This window comes from Sinohyriopsis cumingii, unplaced genomic scaffold (genome assembly GCF_028554795.1).
Source record: "Sinohyriopsis cumingii isolate HCF-2022 unplaced genomic scaffold, ASM2855479v2 utg000160l, whole genome shotgun sequence".
In the NCBI taxonomy this organism is placed as follows: domain Eukaryota; kingdom Metazoa; phylum Mollusca; class Bivalvia; order Unionida; family Unionidae; genus Sinohyriopsis; species Sinohyriopsis cumingii.
The window spans coordinates 9,801,943-9,806,907 of NW_028315873.1; the positions used below are offsets into that span (position 1 = coordinate 9,801,943).

The 4,965-nt window shown below is 35.0% G+C and overlaps 1 non-coding gene across 1 annotated transcript; it reads left to right on the plus strand.

Moving 5' to 3' along the window:
• The first annotated feature begins 2,649 nt into the window (after positions 1 to 2,649).
• Positions 2,650 to 2,726, plus strand: Trnap-cgg (transfer RNA proline (anticodon CGG)). The gene has a single exon. It is a non-coding gene; the product is annotated as a tRNA-Pro (tRNA).
• The last annotated feature ends 2,239 nt before the right edge of the window (positions 2,727 to 4,965 follow it).

Consider the following 4,965-nt stretch of genomic DNA (forward strand, 5'->3'; position numbering starts at 1 on the left):
AGAAGTTGTCAAATCTAGTGGATTCTCACGCAGCGCCAGCTACCAAACAGTTACCCAGAAACGATTGTTGGATTTAATATTTAAGAACGTCTTATCTTCTCAAGCCAATGTTATTAAATATGTAAATTTATTTTCAAATCATCACTCTTTTTGTATCGATTTCTAACTTCGAGAAAATTATGATGTTTTAACTCATCTCTTGGATATCATGGTCCAATTTAACAACATAAGGCATTCAAGGATGTTAAACACCTTGAGATATAAACAATTTGTTCTCAGATAATACCATTCCTTCAGAGTTAACAATTTGAAATATTGACAGTGATGTATGTTCATAACATTCATCATGCAACAAACCAAGATTTTATTCTGAAAAATGTCACCCAAATAATTTATGAAGTTAATGACTGAAACGCAAAGGTGCTTTTACTGACAGCAATCTGTAATAACAATTTTGTGTACGTATCGTTGGATTTCTGGTTACGTTCTGTAACGCTAATAAGGGAAATTTGAAGATCCGTATGTTATGTAATTGTAATTCAATTATTGGTCTGTTAGATTTACATTTTTTCTTCCATTACATGCTACTGTAATATATTTTTGTTTACTGGATTTGATATTGTCCACATTAGAATACAGTTTTGACTGATTTTTTAAAATTTGTTTTAATGTTGACGTAAAGAACTAATAAATAATACAATATATCTTCTCGGTGTCCTTGTTTCACAATCAGTGACAGTTTTGGTAAACAACTTGTTATGTTTTGTTTTCTTTCTCAGAGTAAGAAACGTTAAGTTGAATCAAGGTCACACAGCTGATTCACGTGATATTTATAATGTAACAAGCTTCCATTTCATCCAGAAGGTTGAACTCTTCACCTCCATCCTGGAATGTGTTTTGCGTTTTAGTTAGTTTAATAGCTGATGTTATGATTATATTTCTATTAGTTGTGCCTTAACACTTGAGATGTCAATTTGTTTTCTGTTGTGTCCAGTTTGGGATGAGTTTTTTATGTTTATTTTCTTCGAGTTATTGCAATTTATAGAGATTATGTTCCTTTGAAATACCTAAGTGTTCTGATCATTCTTGGACAAAGGCATTCCTTGGAAATTATACAGAATTCAACAAACGAATAATATTTTCTGAGATTCAACACGAGACTGTTGACACATCAGTACAACGCTGCCTATTACAGACGTCATCGCCTTCCATCTTGGATTTCATCATGATTGGTACTCTGAATCACTTAGAACGTTTCATTGAATGGACTTGTGTTTTCTCAATTCTTGGACTATTTTGGACTAAATTTGTAATACCATAATTACCTTTTCTTATTTTTCACTTTATATTTTAGGGAAATAAATTATCGTTTAATTTTACAAAGCTTGCTATCTTCACTCTTTTCTACTACTTATTTCAAGAGCATAGACTCGTAACAGAAAATTGGACAGATCGTTCTTAGAATATACAAACATTGGCTAAAATATTTAAGAAAACTTTGTTTTCAAATTTAAATTTCCCTTGTTTCGAAATTAAATCCCAAGTATTATTTCAAATTTTAGAAATCTTTAGTGAAATGAAGAGGCTTTTTAAAATAACATCAAAAGTAGTATTCTTTTACTTTTACTCAGGACAGAAGTTTTGAAAATGGAAATACAGCTAAAAACCTTGGAATTAAAGATACGACAGATTCAGTTACAGGTAGAAATGATGAAGATGTAAAAGGAGAAAGACGAGAGAGAGAGAAAAACAAATACAGTTGCAGCTTGGGGAAAGAGAAGAGAGAGACAAATGCAAATGCAGTTACAGAAATAATCAATGCAGTTACAAAAATAAATGCAGTTACAAAAAAAAGATAAACAAAGTTACAATTGCAAAAGGAGGAGAGAGAAAGGCTGGCAAATAAAAGGAGATAAGAAAAAATGGAATTTCAGATTAAGTTTAAAGAAATAGAGCTGACAAAGGAAAAACGCTCCCCCACTTTTGATGTTTTAAGAAATATCAAATTAATACCTCCTTTTTTAGAAAAAGAAGTAGATCAATATTTTATTCATTTTGAGAAAATCGCTGAAAATTTAAAGTGGCCAAGAGAGTTCTGGACTCTATTATTGCAATGTGTAGTTACTGGATAAGCTCGTGATATTTACATTTCACTCTCACTTCAGCAGAGTACTGATTATGTTTTGGTTAAGGACTATATCGTAAAGTGTTATGAGTTGGTACCCGAGGATTATCGACAGTGTTTCAGGAATTCTAGAAAATCAACTGACCAGACCTATGTCGGATTTGCATGGGATCAAGCAGGACAATTCGATAGACGGTACTCCTCTAAAATGGTTAATAAAGATTATGAAAATCTGAGACAACTTTTATTACTTGAAGAGTTACCGAGCTGTATCCATAGTGACATTAAGACTTATTTTGATGAGCATGAGGTCGAAACCATGGACAATGCCACTCGTACTGCTGACGAGTATTCTTTAGCTCATACAGTTTCCTTTGTAAGTAAGTCTTCCACTCAGCCGTCGTCTGGTTGAAAAGTACTTAAGCCTAACACGAGCCCTGCCAAATTTCAAACTGGCACAACTTTTTGAAATCAATCCTCTGATACTCTTGATGAAAAATCCTTATCACTTCCTACGTGTACATGACCGCTCCGGTGGCCTAGTGGTTAAGGCGTCCGCCTCGGATGCGGGAGGTCGTGGGTTCGATCCCCGGCCGAGTCATACCAAAGACTTACAAAAATGGTACTAACAGCTGCCTCGCTTGGCGTTCAGCATTAAGAGGTTAGTGTTAGGACTGGTCGGCCCGGTGTCAGGATAATGTGACTGGGTGGGACATCATGCTACATGTCTGCGGCATGATGCCCCAGTGCTAGACATCACTATAAACTGCCACATTGCAGACATCGTAGCGATATGACTGAAAAATTGTTAAAGCTACGTTAAAAATCCAAATCATATCTCATCACATCCTACGTGTACATATAGCAGAAAGAAAGGACACGTTATTTCAAATTATCACAAATTGAAAAATAAGCATCAGAAGCAAGACAAACCTATTCCAAATGCTCTTATTTCTAAGAGGTCAAGGTCACGGTCTTGTATTCAAAGCAATACATTTGTTTGGTCTAATAAATCCCAGTCTGATTTCATTATGGAGAATTATCAACCATTCATGTTGAAGGGTTCTATATCACTCTTGGGTGATTCATCCAATCCTATCTTTATTAAAATTTTAAGGGACACAGGAGCTTCTCAGAGTCTTGTATTATCAAGTACTTTGCTTCTTTAGAGGTTGTCTTCTAATCAGAGTATTTGTAATCAGGGAGTAGAGTCCGGCTTTGTTAATGTTCATCTTCATTGTGTAAATTTGTCATTAGATTTAGTTTCAAGACAGTGGGAACATTACTAGGCAACGACCTGGTTGGAGATCCACTTGTAACTGACAAGCCTTGTTTGGATCGGAAAGTCGATCCTATTGAAAAAGTATTCCCTGATTTATACCCAGATTGTGCAGTTACTAGAGCCATGACAAATAAAGCACTTGAGAATAATGTTGATCAGAAACGTATTCCTTTAGCTGACACATGTAACGGACAGATTTTTGATGAGGTTGCTTTCACTCCTTGTTTGGATCAATCAAAAGGTATTGATAACGGTGATCCTCTTTTAACTACTTATTCTCTTTATTTTAATCAGGATGACAAACGACAATCATTTTCGTTGAACAGGAAAAAGATCCTGAGATGTCCTGTTTGTTTCAAAGGGCTATTAGTGAAACGGAAGCCACGGAAGTACCTGGCTGTTATTTCATTAAAACTGGAATTCTTATAAGAAAATGGAGACCTCCCGAGATCCCAGATGGTGACGAGTAGTCGGTGAAATATCAAACAGTAGTTCCAAAATCATACAGACAGGACATGCTTAGTCTAGCCCATGAAACTCCGTTGGCTGGTCATTTGGGGATTAATAAGACTTATCACAAGATCTTGAATCACGTATACTGGTCAAAAATTAAACGTTATGTGTATAAATACCTGTCATACTTGTCCAATGGTAGGAAAAGCCAATCAGAAGATACCTAAGGTTCATCTGCAACCTATTCCTGCATTCGACGAACCATTTAGCAGAATAATGATATATTACGTTAGTCCCTCACCTGAGACCAAGTCAAGTGACCAATACCTTTTGACCATTATGTGTTCGTCAACAAGATTCCCAGAGGCAATTTGTTTGAGGAACATTAAAACTAAAACAATAGTAAAAGCTTTGATAACGTTTTTTTTTTTTTCCAACTCAATTTGGCCTTCCCCAATCTGTCCAATCTGGTCAAGGGTAAAATTTTAGGTCTGGAATTCTCCAGCCATTTTGCTTGAATTTGGCATGCAACAATTCCAGTCAAGAGTGAAATGTTGGTTTGACAGAACTACGGTAGAGAGAACGTTTGAGTCTGGTAATAGAGTTCTGTCTCTCTTGTTCATTCTTTAAAATTTTATTCAGATTACGTATTACGGCCCTTAGAAACTTAAGAAGAAGATGACTGAGTTAAAGTATAATAATAGTACTCATGGGATGAAAATAAATTATAGGAGTGCCAGTACCTTGATAGAGATATCCAGGTAAACATGCAATTAATTTAGTTATACATACCCCACTCATTGAGGATTTAAATGAAGTAATACCATCGGACTCTACTGATTTTGGAGTGACGAATCTTTGGAATTCAGAAATTGTGAATAATCTGGACCAGAAATATTAACATTGCATCAGGAAGAAATTAATGAACTCAAACAGTTATTACTTGAATATGATCTCCTATTTCCAGATGTTACTCCAAAAAAATATTTACCATGAGATTGAAATTGTAAATTCAACATCTGTGAAACAAGACCCGTACAGGATGAACCCTGTCAAACATGAATACTTGAAAAAAGAAATTCAGTCTTTGCTGGAAAATGGTTTC